The sequence below is a fragment of the Mobula hypostoma genome, unplaced genomic scaffold (assembly GCF_963921235.1).
Source record: "Mobula hypostoma unplaced genomic scaffold, sMobHyp1.1 scaffold_166, whole genome shotgun sequence".
In the NCBI taxonomy this organism is placed as follows: domain Eukaryota; kingdom Metazoa; phylum Chordata; class Chondrichthyes; order Myliobatiformes; family Myliobatidae; genus Mobula; species Mobula hypostoma.
Genome location: NW_026948218.1, coordinates 29,725 through 49,881, shown reverse-complemented (window position 1 = coordinate 49,881; position 20,157 = coordinate 29,725). Strand labels below are relative to the sequence as shown.

Here is a 20,157-nt window from a genome sequence, read left to right as displayed (position 1 = left end):
TCACTCCCTCTCCCTCACTCACTCCCTCTCCCTCACTCACTCTCTCCCTCTCCCTCCCTCACTCCCTCCCCTCTCCCTGACTCCCTCTCCCTCCCCCTCTCCCTCCCTCACTCACTCTCTCCCTCTCCCTCCCTCACTCACTCTCTCCCTCTCCCTCCCTCACCCTCCCTCACTCCCTCTCCCTCACTCCCTCTCCCTCCCCCTCTCCCTCCCTCACTCACTCTCTCCCTCTCCCTCCCTCACTCACTCTCTCCCTCTCCCTCCCTCACTCCCTCTCCCTCCCTCACTCCCTCTCCCTCACTCCCTCTCCCTCCCTCACTCCCTCTCCCTCACTCACTCCCTCTCCCTCACTCACTCTCCCTCCCCCTCTCCCTCCCTCACTCACTCTCCCTCCCTCACTCCCTCTCCCTCCCTCACTCCCTCTCCCTCACTCACTCTCCCTCCCCCTCTCCCTCCCTCACTCACTCTCTCCCTCTCCCTGACTCCCTCTCCCTCACTCACTCCCTCCCCTCTCCCTCACTCACTCCCTCCCCTCTCCCTGACTCCCTCTCCCTCTCCCTCCCTCACTCCCTCCCCTCTCCCTCACTCACTCCCTCCCCTCTCCCTGACTCCCTCTCCCTCTCCCTCCCTCACTCCCTCCCCTCTCCCTCACTCACTCCCTCCCCTCTCCCTGACTCCCTCTCCCTCCCCCTCCCTCACTCCCTCTCCCTCTCTCACTCCCTCCCCTCTCCCTCACTCACTCTCTCCCTCTCCCTCCCTCACTCCCTCCCCTCTCCCTCACTCACTCTCTCCCTCTCCCTCCCCTCTCCCTCCCTCACTCCCTCTCCCTCCCTCACTCCCTCTCCCTCCCTCACTCCCTCTCCCTCACTCACTCTCTCCCTCTCCCTCCCCTCTCCCTCCCTCACTCCCTCTCCCTCCCTCACTCCCTCTCCCTCCCTCACTCCCTCCCCTCTCCCTCACTCACTCTCTCCCTCTCCCTCCCCTCTCCCTCCCTCACTCCCTCTCCCTCCCTCACTCCCTCTCCCTCCCTCACTCCCTCTCCCTCCCTCACTCCCTCCCCTCTCCCTGACTCCCTCTCCCTCCCCCTCTCCCTCCCTCACTCACTCTCTCCCTCTCCCTCCCCCTCTCCCTCCCTCTCTCACTCCCTCCCCTCTCCCTCCCTCACTCCCTCTCCCTCCCTCACTCCCTCCCCTCTCCCTGACTCCCTCTCCCTCCCCCTCTCCCTCCCTCACTCACTCTCTCCCTCTCCCTCCCCCTCTCCCTCCCTCTCTCACTCCCTCCCCTCTCCCTCACTCACTCTCTCCCTCTCCCTCCCCTCTCCCTCCCTCACTCCCTCTCCCTCCCTCACTCCCTCTCCCTCCCTCACTCCCTCCCCTCTCCCTGACTCCCTCTCCCTCCCCCTCTCCCTCCCTCACTCACTCTCTCCCTCTCCCTCCCCCTCTCCCTCCCTCACTCCCTCCCCTCTCCCTCACTCACTCTCTCCCTCTCCCTCCCCTCTCCCTCCCTCACTCCCTCTCCCTCCCTCACTCCCTCCCCTCTCCCTGACTCCCTCTCCCTCTCCCTCCCCCTCCCTCACTCACTCTCTCCCTCTCCCTCCCCCTCTCCCTCCCTCACTCCCTCCCCCTCTCCCTCCCTCACTCCCTCTCCCTCCCTCACTCCCTCTCCCTCCCTCACTCCCTCTCCCTCCCTCACTCCCTCCCCTCTCCCTGACTCCCTCTCCCTCCCCCTCTCCCTCCCTCACTCACTCTCTCCCTCTCCCTCCCCCTCTCCCTCCCTCACTCACTCTCTCCCTCTCCCTCCCTCACTCCCTCCCCCTCTCCCTCCCTCACTCCCTCTCCCTCACTCACTCTCTCCCTCTCCCTCCCTCACTCCCTCCCCTCTCCCTCACTCACTCCCCTCACTCCCTCTCCCTCACTCACTCTCTCCCTCTCCCTCACTCCCTCTCCCTCCCTCTCTCCCTCTCCCTCACTCACTGTCCCTCTCCCTCCCTCACTCTCTCCCTCTCCCTCCCTCCCTCACTCACTCTCCCTCTCCCTCCCTCACTCACTCTCCCTCTCCCTCCCTCACTCACTGTCCCTCTCCCTCCCTCACTCTCTCCCTCTCCCTCCATCTCCCTCCCTCACTCTCTCCCTCTCCCTCCCTCACTCACTGTCCCTCCCTCCCTCTCCCTCCCTCACTCACTCTCTCCCTCCCTCCCTCCCTCTCCCTCCCTCACTCACTGTCCCTCTCTCCCTCTCCCTCCCTCACTCTCTCCCTCTCCCTCCCTCACTCACTCTCTCCCTCTCCCTCCCTCACTCACTGTCCCTCTCCCTCCCTCACTCTCTCCCTCCCTCACTCTCTCCCTCTCCCTCCCTCACTCACTCTCTCCCTCTCCCTCCCTCACTCACTGTCCCTCTCCCTCCCTCACTCTCTCCCTCTCCCTCCCTCACTCCCTCTCCCTCCCTCACTCACTCTCTCCCTCTCCCTCCCTCACTCACTGTCCCTCTCCCTCACTCACTCTCTCCCTCTCCCTCCCTCACTCACTGTCCCTCTCCCTCCCTCACTCTCTCCCTCTCCCTCCCTCACTCACTGTCCCTCTCTCCCTCTCCCTCCCTCACTCACTGTCCCACTCTCTCCCTCCCTCCCTCCCTCTCCCTCCCTCACTCACTGTCCCTCTCTCCCTCTCCCTCCCTCACTCTCTCCCTCTCCCTCCCTCACTCACTCTCTCCCTCTCCCTCCCTCACTCACTGTCCCTCTCCCTCCCTCACTCTCTCCCTCTCCCTCCCTCACTCACTCTCTCCCTCTCCCTCCCTCACTCACTGTCCCTCTCCCTCCCTCACTCTCTCCCTCTCCCTCCCTCACTCACTGTCCCTCTCTCCCTCTCCCTCCCTCACTCACTGTCCCTCTCCCTCCCTCACTCTCTCCCTCTCCCTCCCTCACTCACTGTCCCTCTCTCCCTCTCCCTCCCTCACTCACTGTCCCTCTCTCCCTCTCCCTCCCTCACTCTCTCCCTCTCCCTCCCTCACTCTCTCCCTCTCCCTCCCTCACTCACTCTCTCCCTCTCCCTCCCTCACTCACTCTCTCCCTCTCCCTCCCTCACTCACTGTCCCTCTCTCCCTCTCCCTCCCTCACTCACTCTCTCCCTCCCTCCCTCCCTCTCCCTCCCTCACTCACTGTCCCTCTCCCTCCCTCACTCTCTCCCTCTCCCTCCCTCACTCACTCTCTCCCTCCCTCCCTCCCTCTCCCTCACTCACTGTCCCTCTCCCTCCCTCACTCTCTGCCTCTCCCTCCCTCACTCCCTCCCCTCTCCCTCCCTCCCTCTCCCTCACTCACTGTCCCTCTCCCTCCCTCACTCACTGTCCCTCTCTCCCTCTCCCTCCCTCACTCACTCTCTCCCTCCCTCCCTCCCTCTCCCTCCCTCACTCACTGTCCCTCTCCCTCCCTCACTCTCTCCCTCTCCCTCCCTCCCTCCCTCCCCTCTCCCTCCCTCCCTCTCCCTCACTCACTGTCCCTCTCCCTCCCTCACTCACTGTCCCTCTCTCCCTCTCCCTCACTCACTCTCTCCCTCCCTCCCTCCCTCTCCCTCCCCTCTCCCTCCCTCCCTCCCCTCTCCCTCCCTCCCTCCCTCCCCTCTCCCTCCCTCCCTCCCTCCCTCCCCTCTCCCTCCCTCCCTCCCTCCCTCCCCTCTCCCTCCCTCCCTCCCTCCCCTCTCCCTCCCTCCCTCCCTCCCCTCTCCCTCCCTCACTCACTGTCCCTCTCCCTCCCTCAGTCTCTCCCCCTCCCTCCCCTCTCCCTCCCTCCCTCCCCTCTCCCTCCCTCCCCTCTCCCTCCCTCCCTCCCTCCCCTCTCCCTCCCTCCCTCCCCTCTCCCTCCCTCCCTCCCTCCCCTCTCCCTCCCTCCCTCCCTCCCCCCTCCCTCCCTCCCTCCCCCCTCCCTCCTCCCTCCCTCCCTCCCTCCCTCCCCTCTCCCTCCCTCCCTCCCTCCCTCCCCTCTCCCTCCCTCCCTCCCTCCCCTCTCCCTCACTCCCTCTCCCTCCCCCTCTCCCTCCCTCACTCACCCTCCCCCTCTCCCTCCCCCTCTCCCTCCCTCCCTCCGTCTCACTCACTGTCCCTCACTCCCTCTCCCTCCCTCACTCACTCTCTCCCTCCCTCCCCCTCTCCCTCCCTCACTCACCCTCCCCCTCTCCCTCCCCCTCTCCCTCCCTCCCTCCCTCTCACTCACTGTCCCTCACTCCCTCTCCCTCCCTCCCTCACTCACTCCCTCCCTCCCCCCCCTCTCACTCACCCTCCCCCTCTCCCTCCCTCCCTCCCTCCCTCCCTCACTCACTCCCTCCCTCCCTCCCTCCCTCCCTCACTCACTCCCTCCCTCCCCCCTCTCACTCACCCTCCCCCACTCCCTCCCCCTCTCCCTCCCTCCCTCCCTCCCTCCCTCTCACTCACTGTCCCTCACTCCCTCTCCCTCCCTCCCTCACTCACTCCCTCCCTCCCCCCCCCTCTCACTCACCCTCCCCCTCTCCCTCCCTCCCTCCCTCCCTCCCTCACTCACTCTCTCCCTCCCTCCCTCACTCACTCTCTCCCTCCCTCCCCCTCTCCCTCCCTCACTCACCCTCCCCCTCTCCCTCCCTCCCTCCCTCCCCTCTCCCTCACTCCCTCTCCCTCACTCCCTCTCCCTCCCCCCCCCTCTCACTCACCTTCACCTCTTCGATCGCTCGCTCTCTCAGCCCGGAAGCGGAAACGCAACAGGGTCACGTGCACCGCCCCGGCGCCACCTTTGTTCGGGGAACCCGCCTCTCCGTAATACTGCGGCGTACCTCCGCCATCTTGGAGAGGGGCAAGCGCCCGCGCATACGTCCCGCCCCCCCCTCTCTGACTGGCTGGGGCACGCTCCCTCCGTCGCTCGGGTCCGGCGGCGCTCACCCTCCGATTCGCCAGTGTTCCTATCACTCTGCCTCCCGTGGCCCGCCTTCTCCAACAGGACCTCTCCGATTGGACCGGAGAGACATCACTCTCCCGCTCATGGGTCGGGACACCAGCCCTCTCCTTTTCATTGGTCGTGTATCCATCCCTCTCTCTTTCATTGGCCGGGACTCCAGCCCTCTCGCTCTCATTGGCCGGGACTCCATTCCTCTCCCTCTCATTGGCCAATCGTCACGTTCTCACCTGTCGCTGCCATTCCCCCCCCCACATTTTCTCTTCTATTGGCCGCGCGGAAATCCCGCCCCCATCTCCCATTGGCCGAATGATCCCAACCCCCCTCCGCCCATTGGTGGGGCGCTTACACTCCACCTCTGATTGGCCGGAGACAGGGGAGCGGCGTTGCGGGAAGTTTGCGGGGGGTTAGCCCGGGACATGCAGTGAAAAATTGTCTTTGCAAATCAAAGAAACAAGATAAAAGCATCTGTTTCTGGAACTGAGATAAACGGAGAGGAAATTCATCTAATTTGTCATTACATTAAAAAAAATTTCAGTCCACCAACCTGGGAAAAGACAAAAGAAGAAATACAATTCCATATAGAAATAGGATTACGTAAAAATTGTTTAATCCAATTAATTTTAAAACAAGAGCATAACTTATAAGAATAAATATTTGCTTTATAAAGGTTGGTTTGCTGATAATATTCTGTTAGTTAAACAGTTATTTAATTCAAGCAGTACTTGAGTTTCCATCCACCTTTGAATTTCCTGTGACTCCAAAAGAATTTGCTGTTGTTGTGGATGCAATTCCGTCTCGTGTAATTATGTTGTTTAGAAATACGTCATATTCCGTAGTTGAATTACCCAGTTTGGACCCATCCAGTACAGCTATAACCATATAACAATTACAGCACGGAAACAGGCCATCTCGGCCCTTCTAGTCCGTGCCGAACTCTTACTCTCGCCCAGTCCCACCGACCCGCACTCAGCCCATAACCCTCCATTCCTTTCCTGTCCGTATATCTGTCCAATTTAACTTTAAACGACAACATCGAACCTGACTGAACCACTTCTCGTCCCACACAGCCTCCGCTCTCTGAGTAAAGAAGTTCCCCCTCGTGTTACCCCTAAACTTTTGCCCTTTAACTCTCAACCCATGTCCTCTTCTTTGAATCTCTCCCACTCTCAATGGAAAGAGCCTATCCACGTCAACTCTATCTATCCCCCTCATCATTTTAAAAACCTCTATCAAGGCCCCCCTTCAACCTTCTACGCTCCAAAGACTAAAGACCCAACTTGTTCAACCTTTCTCTGTAACTTAGGAGATGAAACCCAGGCAACATTTTAGTAAATCTCCTCTGTACTCTCTCAATTTTATTGACATCTTTCCTATAATTCGGTGACCAGAACTGTACACAATACTCCAAATTTGGCCTTACCAATGACTTATACAATTTCAACATTACATCCCAACTCCTATACTCAATGCTCTGATTTATAAAGGCCAGCATACCAAAAGCTTTCTTCACCACCCTATCCACATGAGATTCCACCTTCAGGGAACTATGCACCATTATTCCTAGATCCCCCTGTTCTACTGCATTCTTCAATGCCCTACCATTTACCATGTATGTCCTATTTTGATTAGTCCTACCAAAATGTAGCACCTCACATTTATCAGCATTAAACTCCATCTGCCATCTTTCAGCCCACTCTTCTAACTGGCCAAAAATCTCTCTGCAAGCTTTGAAAACCTACTTCATTATCCACAACTCCACCTATCTTAGTATCATCTGCATACTTACTCATCCAATTTACCACCCCATCAACCAGATCATTAATGTATATGACAAACAACAGTAGGAAAGATCATTTTTCCTCTGTCTTTTAAAAAAAAATAATAGAGGTATCAGAAGTTTGTTTCAAAAAGACATTACTTCTAATCTTATGGCTGGAATAGTCGCTTGGAGAATCTGAGGCTTATTTAATTTATTTATTTAATGCATTTTTATTGAGGAATAAAATTAAAGAAACTTCTTTTAAAATTATATATAGATATTATCCAAGGAATGTTTATTTGGCAAGCTTTAATTCTGTTTTGAAACTAACTTTTTTTTTGTGGTTTATATCCAGAGGATTTATTTCATCTGTTTTGGGATTGTGATTACGTTAAAACCTATTGGGTCGATGTTTGTCAATTTATAGATCAATATATTAACGTGGACTTTACTTTCTGTTTTGAAAACGTTTTGTTTGGGTTTACTAATAACACCAAATCTCACAGGGATCGTTTCTTTATCGTAAATCTTTTGTTAATTTACAGCAAATTTTATCTTCGTAAATTCAAATATAGCAATAAGAAACCTTCATTTATATTTTTTACATCAGACTTCAAACTATGCATTAATACTCTGAAAACTTCCCATAAGCAGAAATTTGTCAACGTTCCGGGTTATTTCTATGAATGCTTTTGTTTCGTGACTTCTCTCAGATATAGTTCCTCCTGTCCAGCAATAATTAGATTATGAAGACACGCAGTCCTCTTTTATCGTCACTTAGTAATGCGTGCATTAAGAAATGATACAATATTTCCTCCGGTGTGATATCACAAAACACAGGACAGACCAAGACTGAAAAAACTGACAAAACCACATAGTTATAACATATAGTTACAACAGTGTAACAATACCATAACTTGATGAAGAAGTCCATGAGCACAGTAAAAAGTTCAAAGTCTCTCAAACGTCCCACATCTCACGCAGACGGGAGAAGGAAGAAGAACTCTCCCTGCCATGCCCGACCACAGTCCCGACTCCGAGTCGTCCGAAAACTTCGAGCTCTGATCAGCCCTCCGACACCGAGTACCGAGCGCCATCTCTGTCTGAACGACGTGACCTCAATCTCGGTCACCAACAGCAGGCAAGGCCGGGGATTTTGAGGCCTACCCTCTGGAAGGTTCCAGGCCGCGCGGCAACGACAGCGGCGGACGAGCGTTTCAGTAATCTCCCCAGATGTTCCTCTGTGCTTTCACGTCCATTCTCCATCAAATCAGAATTGTCCACGGTCCCTACTTAACGGATACGGTATCATTTTTACACCGGAGGGACTGCACACGCGTGCAGTGCGCTGCTCTCTCTCCTCCCACCCATTTAGAGCGGATTTTCTGTTTTGGTTGTATATTTAGAAACATAGAAACATAGAAAATAGGTGCAGGAGTAGGCCATTCAGCCCTTTGAGCCTGCACCGCCATTTATTATGATCATGGCTGATCATCCAACTCAGAACCCCGTCCCAGCCTTCCCTCCATACCCCCTGACCCCCGTAGCCACAAGGGCCATATCTAACTCCCTCTTAAATATAGCCAATGAACTGGCCTCAACTGTTTCCTGTGGCAGAGAATTCCACAGATTCACCGCTCTCTGTGTGAAGAAGTTTTTCCTAATCTCGGTCCTAAAAGGCTTCCCCTCTATCCTCAAACTGTGACCCCTCGTTCTGGACTTCCCCAACATCGGGAACAATCTTCCTGCATCTAGCCTGTCCAATCCCTTTAGGATCTTATACGTTTCAATCAGATTCCCCCTCAATCTTCTAAATTCCAACGAGTACTAGCCCAGTTCATCCAGTCTTTCTTTATATGAAAGTCCTGCCATCCCAGGAATCAATCTGGTGAACCTTCTTTGTACTCCCTCTATGGCAAAGATGTCTTTCCTCAGATTAGGGGACCAAAACTGCACACAATACTCCAGATGTGGTCTCACCAAGGCCTTGTACAACTGCAGTAGTACCTCCCTGCTCCTGTACTCGAATCCTCTCACTATAAATGCCAGCATACCATTCGCCTTTTTCACCGCCTGCTGTACCTGCATGCCCACTTTCAATGACTGGTGTATAATGACACCCAGGTCTCGTTGCACCTCCCCTTTTCCTACTCGGCCACCATTCAGATAATAATCTGTTTTCCTGTTTTTGCCACCAAAGTGGATAACTTCACATTTATTCACATTAAATTGCATCTGCCATGAGTTTGCCCACTCACCCAACCTATCCAAGTCACCCTGCATCCTCTTAGCATCCTCCTCACTGTTAACACTGCCACCCAGCTTCGTGTCATCCGCAAACTTGGAGATGCTGCATTTAATTCCCTCATCCAAGTCATTAATATATATTGTAAACAACTGGGGTCCCAGCACTGAGCCTTGCGGTACCCCACTAGTCACCACCTGCCATTCTGAAAAGGTCCCGTTTATTCCCACTCTTTGCTTCCTGTCTGCTAACCAATTCTCCACCCACACCAATACCTTACCCCCAATACCGTGTGCTTTAAGTTTGCACACTAATCTCCTGTGTGGGACCTTGTCAAAAGCCTTTTGAAAATCCAAATATACCACATCCACTGGTTCTCCCCTATCCACTCTACTAGTTACATCCTCAAAAAATTCTATGAGATTCGTCAGACATGATTTTCCTTTCACAAATCCATGCTGACTTTGTCCGATCATTTCACCGCTTTCCAAATCTGCTGTTATCACATCCTTGATAACTGACTCCAGCAGTTTCCCCACCACCGACGTTAGGCTAACCGGTCTATAATTCCCCAGTTTCTCTCTCCCTCCTTTTTTAAAAAGTGGGGTTACATTAGCCACCCTCCAATCCTCAGGAACTAGTCCAGAATCTAACGAGTTTTGAAAAATTATCACTAATTTAAAGTTAATAGTTGTATATCTGTTGCTGCTCATGTCTGATTCCCTGGCTTGGTTAGCATATGTTCAGTACTTTTGTTTTTGTTTGTGTTCAATAAAAATTAAAATAAAAAAAAAACAGCAACCCGGGACTACAGAATAGCACCCGGCCCGGAATTCCCCCTCCCTGACCACTTGCTTTGGACGCTTGCCCCCATCTGCACCCACCCCGACAGACACGGGCAGTCGGGAGGTCGGTCCAGACTCCAGGCAGCTGTAGACGAACCGTCCCACTCCGCTCCTCCATAGAGATCGTCCAGAGCACCAAATTTCTCGGTGCTCACCTGGCGGAGAGTCTCACCCGGTCCTTCAACACTGGCTCCAGAGCCATTAAAGGCCAGCAGCGTCTGGACTTCCCGCGAAGGCCGAGAAAAGTCCATCTCCCACGACCCCCCACCCCCATCCTCACCGCGTTCTGCAGAGGTTGTTATCGAGAGCGTCCTGAGCAGCTGCATCACGGGCCCGGTTCGGGATTTGCGCCGTCTCGGATCGCAAGACCCTGCAGCGGTTTGCAAGGTCAGCTGAGAAGGTCATCGGGGTCTCTCTCTTCCCGCCAACACAGACGTCTACACCACACGCTGCACCCGCAAAGCAAACAGCGTTATGAAGGGCCCCACGCACCCCTCATACGAAATCTTCTCCTCCCGCCATCTGGAAACAGGCACCGAAGCATTTGGATTCTCATGACCAGACGGTGTAACAGTTTCCTCCCCCAAGCCATCAGACTCCTCAATGCCCAGAGTCTCGACTGACATCTGCATCATTTATTATTTTATTGTAATTTCTCCCCTACTGTGCCTATTGTCTTGTTTAATATTTATTGTACTGCATGGCACTGTTTTGTGCAATTTATATAGTCCCATGTCGGGCTGAAGTCTAGTGTAGTTTTGTGATGTTTCTGGTAGTCTGGTGTAGTTTTGTGTTGTTTCAGGTAGTCTAGTGTAGTTTTGTATTGTTTCAGGTAGTCTGGTGTAGTTTTGTGTTGTTTCAGGTAGTCTAGTGTAGTTTTGTATTGTTTCAGGTAGTCTGGTGTAGTTTTGTGTTGTTTCAGGTAGTCTAGTGTAGTTTTGTGTTGTTTCATGTAGTCTGGTGTAGTTCTGTGTTGTTTCAGGTAGTCTAGTGTAGTTTTGTGTTGTTTCAGGTAGTCTAGTGCTGTTTTGGTTTGTTTCATTAAGTCTAGTGTAGTTTTGTATTGTTTCAGGTAGTCTAGTGTAGTTTTGTGTTGTTTCATGTAGTCTGGTGTAGTTCTGTGTTGTTTCAGGTAGTCTAGTGTAGTTTTGTGTTGTTTCAGGTAGTCTAGTGTAGTTTTGTGTTGTTTCATGTAGTCTAGTGTAGTTTTGTGTTGTTTCAGGTAGACTAGTGTAGTTTTGTGTTGTTTCATGTAGTCTAGTGTAGTTTCGTGTTGTTTCAGGTAGTCTATTGCAGCTTTGTGTTGTTTCATGTAGTCTAGTGTAGTTTTGTGTTGTTTCGGGTAGTCTAGTGTAGTTTTGTGTTGTTTCGGGTAGTCTAGTGTAGTTTTGTGTTGTTTCATGTAGTCTAGTGTAGTTTTGTGTTGTTTCTTGTAGTCTAGTGTAGTTTTGTGTTGTTTCAGGTAGTCTAGTGTAGTTTTGTGTTGTTTCATGTAGTCTAGTGTAGTTTTGTGTTGTTTCATGTAGTCTAGTGTAGTTTTGTGTTGTTTCAGGTAGTCTAGTGTAGTTTTGTGTTGTTTCAGGTAGTCTAGTGTAGTTTTGTGTTGTTTCATGTAGTCTAGTGTAGTTTTGTGTTGTTTCAGGTAGTCTAGTGTAGTTTTGTTTTGTTTCAGGTAGTCTAGTGTATTTATGTGTTGTTTCAGTTAGTCTAGTGTAGTTTTGTGTTGTTTCAGGTAGTCTAGTGTATTTTTGTGTTGTTTCAGTTAGTCTAGTGTAGTTTTGTGTTGTTTCAGGTAGTCTAGTGTAGTTTTGTTTTGTTTCAGGTAGTCTAGTGTATTTCTGTGTTGTTTCAGTTAGTCTAGTGTAGTTTTGTGTTGTTTCAGGTAGTCTAGTGTAGTTTTGTGTTGTTTCAGGTAGTCTAGTGTATTTCTGTGTTGTTTCAGTTAGTCTAGTGTAGTTTTGTGTTGTTTCATGTAGTCTAGTTTAGTTTTGTGTTGTTTCGGGTAGTCTAGTGTAGTTTTGTATTGTTTCAGGTAGTCTAGTGTAGTTTTGTGTTGTTTCATGTAGTCTAGTGTAGTTTTGTGTTGTTTCAGGTAGTCTAGTGTAGTTTTGTGTTGTTTCAGGTAGTCTGGTGTAGTTTTGTGTTGTTTCAGGTAGTCTAGTGTAGTTTTGTGTTGTTTCATGTAGTCTAGTGTAGTTTTGTGTTGTTTCATGTAGTCTAGTGTAGTTTTGTGTTGTTTCAGGTAGTCTAGTGTAGTTTTGTGTTGTTTCATGTAATCTAGTGTACTTTTGTGTTGTTTCATGTAGTCTAGTGTAGTTTTGTGTTGTTTCAGGTAGTCAAGAGTAGCTTTCTGTTGGTGCAGGTAGGCTGGTGTGGTTCTGTGTTGTTTCAGCTAGTCTGTTGGAGTTTTCTGTGGTTTTATGTAGTTTTGTGCAGTTTTGTGTTGTTTCATGTAGTCTAATTGAGATTTGTGATGTTTCAGGTAGGCTTATCTTGTTTGTTTTGTTTAAGGTTGTCTGGTGGAGTTTTGTGTTTTTCAGGTAGTCTTGCATAGTTTCGTGTTGTTTCAGGTAGTCTATTGCAGCTTTGTGTTGTTTCAGGTAGTCTAGTGTATTTCTGTGTTGTTTCAGTTAGTCTAGTGTAGTTTTGTGTTGTTTCAGGTAGTCTAGTGTAGTTTTGTTTTGTTTCAGGTAGTCTAGTGTATTTCTGTGTTGTTTCAGTTAGTCTAGTGTAGTTTTGTGTTGTTTCAGGTAGTCTAGTGTAGTTTTGTTTTGTTTCAGGTAGTCTAGTGTATTTCTGTGTTGTTTCAGTTAGTCTAGTGTAGTTTTGTGTTGTTTCAGGTAGTCTAGTGTATTTCTGTGTTGTTTCAGTTAGTCTAGTGTAGTTTTGTGTTGTTTCAGGTAGTCTAGTGTAGTTTTGTGTTGTTTCAGGTAGTCTAGTGCTATTAAGTCTAGTGTAGTTTTGTATTGTTTCAGGTAGTCTAGTGTAGTTTTGTGTTGTTTCATGTAGTCTAGTGTAGTTTTGTATTGTTTCAGGTAGTCTAGTGTAGTTTTGTGTTGTTTCAGGTAGTCTGGTGTAGTTCTGTGTTGTTTCAGGTAGTCTAGTGTAGTTTTGTGTTGTTTCAGGTAGTCTGGTGTAGTTTTGTGTTGTTTCAGGTAGTCTGGTGTAGTTTTGTGTTGTTTCCTGGAGTCTAGTGTAGTTTTGTGTTGTTTCATGTAGTCTAGTGTAGTTTTGTGTTGTTTCAGGTAGTCTAGTGTAGTTTTGTGTTGTTTCATGTAGTCTAGTGTAGTTTTGTGTTGTTTAAGGTAATCTAGTGTAGTTTTGTGTTGTTTCAGGTAGTCTGGTGTAGTTTTGTGTTGTTTCAGGTAGTCTGGTGTAGTTTTGTGTTGTTTCCTGGAGTCTAGTGTAGTTTTGTGTTGTTTCAGGTAGTCTAGTGTAGTTTTGTGTTGTTTCAGGTAGTCTAGTGTAGTTTTGTGTTGTTTCAGTCAGTCTAGTGTAGTTTTGTGTTGTTTCAGGTAGTCTAGTGTAGTTTTGTGTTGTTTCAGGTAGTCTAGTGTAGTTTTGTGTTGTTTCATGTAGTCTAGTGTAGTTTTGTGTTGTTTCAGGTAGTCTAGTGTAGTTTTGTGTTGTTTCATGTAGTCTAGTGTAGTTTTGTGTTGTTTCATGTAGTCTAGTGTAGTTTTGTGTTGTTTCCGGAAGTCTAGTGTAGTTTGTGTTGATTCCTGTAGTCTAGTGTAGTTTCGTGTTGTTTCAGGTAGTCTAGTGTAGTTTTGTGTTGATTCCTGTAGTCTAGTGCATTTTTGTGTTGTTTCAGATAGACTAGTGTAGTTTTGTGTTGTTTCATGTAGTTTAGTGTAGTTTTGTGTTGTTTCAGGTAGTCTGGTGTAGTTTTGTGTTGTTTCCTGGAGTCTAGTGTAGTTTTGTGTTGTTTCAGGTAGTCTAGTGTAGTTTTGTGTTGTTTCAGGTAGTCTAGTGTAGTTTTGTGTTGTTTCAGTCAGTCTAGTGTAGTTTTGTGTTGTTTCAGGTAGTCTAGTGTAGTTTTGTGTTGTTTCAGATAGACTAGTGTAGTTTTGTGTTGTTTCATGTAGTTTAGTGTAGTTTTGTGTTGTTTCAGGTAGTCTAGTGTAGTTTTGTGTTGTTTCAGGTAGTCTGGTGTAGTTTTGTGTTGTTTCAGGTAGTCTAGTGTAGTTTTGTGTTGTTTCAGGTAGTCTAGTGTAGTTTTGTGTTGTTTCAGTCAGTCTAGTGTAGTTTTGTGTTGTTTCAGGTAGTCTAGTGTAGTTTTGTGTTGTTTCAGTCAGTCTAGTGTAGTTTTGTGTTGTTTCAGGTAGTCTAGTGTAGTTTTATGTTGTTTCAGGTAGACTAGTGTAGTTTTGTGTTGTTTCGGGTAGTCTAGTGTAGTTTTGTGTTGTTTCATGTAGTCTAGTGTAGTTTTGTGTTGTTTCGGGTAGTCTAGTGTAGTTTTGTGTTGTTTCAGGTAGTCTAGTGTAGTTTTGTGTTGTTTCATGTAGTCTAGTGTAGTTTTGTGTTGTTTCAGGTAGTCTAGTGTAGTTTTGTGTTGTTTCATGTAGTCTAGTGTAGTTTTGTGTTGTTTCAGGTAGTCTAGTGTAGTTTTGTGTTGATTACTGTAGTCTAGTGTAGTTTTGTGTTGTTTCAGGTAGTCTAGTGTAGTTTTGGGTTGTTTCAGGTAGTCTGGTGTAGTTTTGTGTTGTTTCTGGTAGTCTAGTGTAGTTTTGTGTTGTTTCAGGTAGTCTAGTGTAGTTTTGTGTTGTTTCAGGTAGTCTAGTGTAGTTTTGTGTTGTTTCATGTAGTCTAGTGTAGTTTTGTGTTGTTTCGGGTAGTCTAGTGTAGTTTTGGGTTGTTTCAGGTAGTCTGGTGTAGTTTTGTGTTGTTTCTGGTAGTCTAGTGTAGTTTTGTGTTGTTTCAGGTAGTCTAGTGTAGTTTTGTGTTGTTTCAGGTAGTCTAGTGTAGTTTTGTGTTGTTTCATGTAGTCTAGTGTAGTTTTGTGTTGTTTCGGGTAGTCTAGTGTAGTTTTGTGTTGTTTCAGGTAGTCTAGTGTAGTTTTGTGTTGTTTCAGGTAGTCTAGTGTAGTTTTGTGTTGTTTCATGTAGTCTAGTGTAGTTTTGTGTTGTTTCAGGTAGTCTAGTGTAGTTTTGTGTTGTTTGAGGTAGTCTAGTGTAGTTTTGTGTTGTTTCAGGTAGTCTAGTGTAGTTTTGTGTTGTTTCAGGTAGTCTAGTGTAGTTTTGTGTTGTTTCAGGTAGTCTAGTGTAGTTTTGTGTTGTTTCATGTAGTCTAGTGTAGTTTTGTGTTGTTTCAGGTAGTCTAGTGTAGTTTTGTGTTGATTCCTGTAGTCTAGTGTAGTTTTGTGTTGTTTCAGGTAGTCTAGTGTAGTTTTGGGTTGTTTCAGGTAGTCTGGTGTAGTTTTGTGTTGTTTCTGGTAGTCTAGTGTAGTTTTGTGTTGTTTCAGGTAGTCTAGTGTAGTTTTGTGTTGTTTCAGGTAGTCTGGTGTAGTTTTGTGTTGTTTCAGGTAGTCTAGTGTAGTTTTGTGTTGTTTCAGGTAGTCTAGTGTAGTTTTGTGTTGTTTCAGGTAGTCTAGTGTAGTTTTGTGTCTTTTCCTGTAGCACCATGGTCCTGGGAGAACATCGTTTCGTTTTTCCCGTGCACTGTACCAGCAGTTTGTGGTCGAAATGAGAATAAAAAGTGACTTGATTTGAATTGAGAGCGACCGGGAGGAACAGAAGGCTTTCCCTCCCATCCATCGGGAACATTTATCTGCTGAGTATTATTGAGGATCCCATATACCCATCCAGCATCCTCTTTGACTTTCCATCATCAGGCAGGAGAGTCCGATGCAGAAAGACAAGACTGATCAGGATTGGGAACAGCCTCTTCCCCAGGCCATTAGTCTCCTGAATCCCCGGCCGTATCGTGTTCAATGTGTCACTGGTTAATGTCTTCTGGATCTGACAATATTTAATTACTGCTCTTTAGCTTTTTATTTATGTGTGTTTCATCTGTAGTTTTTATCCTTTCCCTCAGAAGTTATCGCATGTTAATGTAGCAAAACACGTTGATGAAGGTAGAGCAGTAGATGTAGTGTACATAGTTTTCAGCAAGGCACTTAATAAGGTTCCCCATGCAAGGCTTATTGAGAAAGTAAGGAGGCATGGGATCCAAGGGGGCATTGCTTTGTGGATCCAGAACTGGCTTGCCCACAGAAGGGGAAGAGTGGTTGTAGTTGGGTCATTTTCTGCTCGGAGGTCGGTCACCAGTGGTGTGCCTCAGGGATCTGTTCTGGGATCCTTACCCTTTGTGATTTTAATAAATGACCTGGATGAGGAAGTGGGAGGTTGGATTAGTAAATTTGCTGATGTCACAAAAGTGGGTGGTGTCGTGGATAGTGTGGAGGGCTGTCAGAGGTTACAGCGGGACATTGATAGGATGCAAAACTGGGCTGAGAAGTGGCAGATGGAGTTCAACCCAGATAAGTGTGAGGTGGTTCATTTTGGTAGATCAAATCTGATGGCAGAATATAGCATTAATGATAAGACTCTTGACAGCGTAGAGGATCAGAGGGATCTTGGGGTCCGAGTCCATAGGACGCTCAAAGCAGCTGCGCAGGTTGACTCTGTGGTTAAGGAGGCATACGGTGCAATGGTTTCATCAATCATAGGATTGAGTTTAAGAGCCGAGAGGTAACGTTACAGCTATATAGGGCCCTGGTCAGACCCCTCTTGGAGTACCGTGCTCAGTTCCGGTCACTTCACTGCAGGGTGTGGAAACCATAGAGAGAGTGCAGAGGAGATTTACAAGGATGTTGCCTGGATAGGAGAGTGTGCCTTATTAGACTCTCTGTCCACTCTATCTATGCTTTCTGTAAACCCCAATTAGACCTCCCCTCAGCCCCCCAGTGCTCCAGATAAAGCAACCAATGTTTATTCAGCCCCTCTCGAAAGCCTCCACACCCTTTCGTAGTTCAAGGAGCTATGAACTTGGACGGCAAGATCGCTCTGCTCAGCAATACTGTTAAGGATCTTGCCCCCAGCGGTGTACTATCTCCTTGCATTTGCCCTCACGAGGGGCAACACCTCACATTTACCTGGGTTAAACGCCACCTGCCGCTTCTCAGCCCAGTCTTGCATCCATATATCGCGCGCTATTCTTTGCCAGTCTTCCGCACCATCCACAACTCCACCAACCCTGGTGTCAACCCGCAAGTTTTACTCACCCACCCGACCTACACTACCACAAGCAAGAGAAAGTCTGCAGATGCTGCAGATCCAAGCAACGCGCACAAAGTGCCGGAGGACCTCAGAAGCGCAGGCAGTCTCTATGTAAAAGAGTCCACGGACGACGTTTCGGGCCGAGACCCATCATCAGGACTGGAGGGAAAACAGACGGGGAGACAGAATTAAAAGGTGGTGGGCGGGGTTGAGAAACACAAGGTGATTTGGTGAAACGGGAGGGGGAGACGGTGAAGTAAAGAGCTGGGATGCTGGTTGGCGAAAGGGGTACAGGACCGGAGAAGGGGTGAGTCTGATAGGACAGGTGAGAAGACCATGGAAGAAAGAAAAGAGGGAGGCGATGGCTGGGTAAGGTGATAAGCTGAGAGAGGGACAAGGGGATGGGAAAGCTGAGGAGGCTGGGACATTACCGGAAGTTTGAGAAATCAAGGTCCATCAAGTTGGAGGCTACCCAGATGGAATATAAGTGTAATGGTTTCTTCTTTTATGTTACTGCTAAGGTGAATAAAATGGCTTCTCTGTCCTGTTAGCTGCTGAGACAGCAATTTCCTGTAGCTGCATGTTTGGGTTATAATTAGTGATAGCGGGACTTGGGTCCATTTGCTGATTCCTGGGATGTCCGGACTGTCTTACGCAGAGAGGTTAGAGAGACTGGGCTTGTACACGCTGGAATTAAGGAGATTGAGGGGGGATCTGATTGAGACATATAAGATTATTAAAGGATTGGACAAGATAGAGGCAGGAAATATGTTCCAGTTGCTGGGAGAGTCCAGTACCAGAGGGCATGGTTTAAGAATAAGGGGTAGGTCATTTAGGACAGAGTTGAGGAGGAACTTCTTCTCCCAGAGAGTTCTGGAGGTGTGGAACGCGTTACCGCAGAAGGCAGTGGAGGCCAATTCTCTGGATGCTTTCAACAAGGAGCTAGATAGGTATCTTATGGATAGTGGAATCAAGGGTTATGGGGACAAGGCAGGGACCGGGTATTGATAGTAGATGATCAGCCATGATCTCAGAATGGCGGTGCGGGCTCGAAGGGCCGAATGGCCTACTTCTGCACCTATTGTCTATTGATTGGGATAGTTGTTACTTCTTTCTGTCTGCGTGAAAGCTGCTAGTCTGCGCGGGCTTCGGACGGAGAAGGGGCGCGGAAGATGAAGCGAGGAAACGTGGCTTGAGGAGATGGTTGCCGGAGCCGCTGGGCCCGGGCTCGGGGGGCGGGAGCCCCGGGGTCGACGACGAGCAGAGGGGGAACAGCGAAAGGGAATCCGTGAGCTCCAACGTTTGTGCACTGGACATGTTTGTTTTCCTTTTGTTTCTCTCCATACTTAAGTATAAAATCTTATTTGCTTTATAAAGGTTGGTTTGCTGATAATATTCTGTTAGTTAAACAGTTATTTAATTCAAGCAGTACTTGAGTTTCCATCCACCTTTGAATTTCCTGTGACTCCAAAAGAATTTGCTGTTGTTGTGGATGCAATTCCGTCTCGTGTAATTATGTTGTTTAGAAATACGTCATATTCCGTAGTTGAATTACCCAGTTTGGACCCATCCAGTACAGCTATAACCATATAACAATTACAGCACGGAAACAGGCCATCTCGGCCCTTCTAGTCCGTGCCGAACTCTTACTCTCACCTAGTCCCACCGACCTGCACTCAGCCCATAACCCTCCATTCCTTTCCTGTCCATATAGCTGTCCAATTTAACTTTAAACGACAACATTGAACCTGTCTCAACCACTTCTCGTTCCACACAGCCTCCGCTCTCTGAGTAAAGAAGTTCCCCCTCGTGTTACCCCTAAACTTTTGTCTTTCAAATCTCAACTCATGTCATCTTGTTTTACTCTTTCCTACTCTCAATGAAAAAAGCCTATCCACGTCAACTCTATCAACCCCCCTCATCATTTTAAACACCTCTATCAAGTCCCCCCTCAACCCTCTAAGCTCCAAAAAATAAAGACCCAACTTGTTCAACCTTTCTCTGTAACTTAGGAGATGAAACTCAGGCAACATTTTAGGAAACCTCCTCTGTACTCTCTCAATTTTGTTGACATCTTTCCTATAATTCAGTGAACAGAACTGTACACAGTACTCCAAATTTGGCCTCACCAATGCCTTGTACAATTTCAACATTACATCCCAACTCCTATATTCAATACTCTGATTAATAAAGGCCAGCATACCAAAAGCTTTCTTCACCACCCTATCCACATGAGATTCCACCTTCAGGGAACTATGCACCATTATTCCTAGATCCCTCTGGTCTTCTGCATTCTTCAATGCCCTACCATTTACCATGTATGTCCCATTTTGATTAGTCCTACCAAAATCTGGCACCTCACATTTTTCAGCATTAAAATGAATGCATCTGTTTGAACTTCTTCCACCTGGCAGACGTTATAAGATTTTCTATGCCCGCACATCCAGACTGAAAAATAGCTTTCCCCCCAGACCTATTGGAGCACTCACAACACGCTGGAGGAACTCAGCAGGTCAGGCAGCATCCGTGGAAACCATCAGCCAACGTTTTGGGCCGGAACACTTCGTCAGGACTGTAGAGGGAGGGGGCAGAGGCCCTATAAGGAAGGTGGCGGGAGGGCGGGAAGGAGAAGGCTGGTAGGTTCCAGGTGAAAAACCAGTAAGGGGAAAGATAAAGGGGTGGGGGAGGAGAGGCAGGGAGGGGACAGGCAGGAAAGGTGAAGAAGGAATAGGGGAAAACACAAAGGGTAGTAAAAGGAGGCGGAACCATGAGGGAGGTGATAGGCAGCTGGGGGAGGGGGCAGAGTGAAATAGGGATAGGGGAAGGGAGGGGGAGGGAATTACCGGAAGTTGGAGAATTCTATGTTCACACCAAGGGGCTGGAGACTACCTAGACAGTATATGAGGTGTTAGAGACATAGAAACATGGAAAATAGGTGCAGGAGTAGGCCATTCAGTATGATCATGGCTGATCATCCAACTCAGAACGCTGCACCAGCCTTCCCTCCAATCCCCCTGATCCCTTTAGCCACAAGAGCCATATCTAACTCCCTCTTAAACATAGCCAATGAACTGGCCTCAACAGTTTCCTGTGGCAGAGAATTCCACAGATTCACCACTCTCTGTGTGAAGAAGATTTTCCTCATCTCGGTCCTAAAAGGCTTCCCCTTTATCCTCA

General features: G+C 48.6%; 1 protein-coding gene across 1 annotated transcript in view; it reads right to left on the bottom strand.

The window, feature by feature from the left end:
* The window catches only part of ndufv1 (NADH:ubiquinone oxidoreductase core subunit V1), a 47,181-nt gene extending 42,456 nt beyond the window's left edge, over positions 1–4,725 (bottom strand). Inside the window, exon 1 of the mRNA XM_063039846.1 lies at positions 4,670–4,725. The gene's annotated coding sequence lies outside the window, so the exon portion shown is untranslated. The remainder of the gene's footprint in view (positions 1–4,669) is intronic.
* Between the last annotated feature and the right edge of the window lie 15,432 nt (positions 4,726–20,157).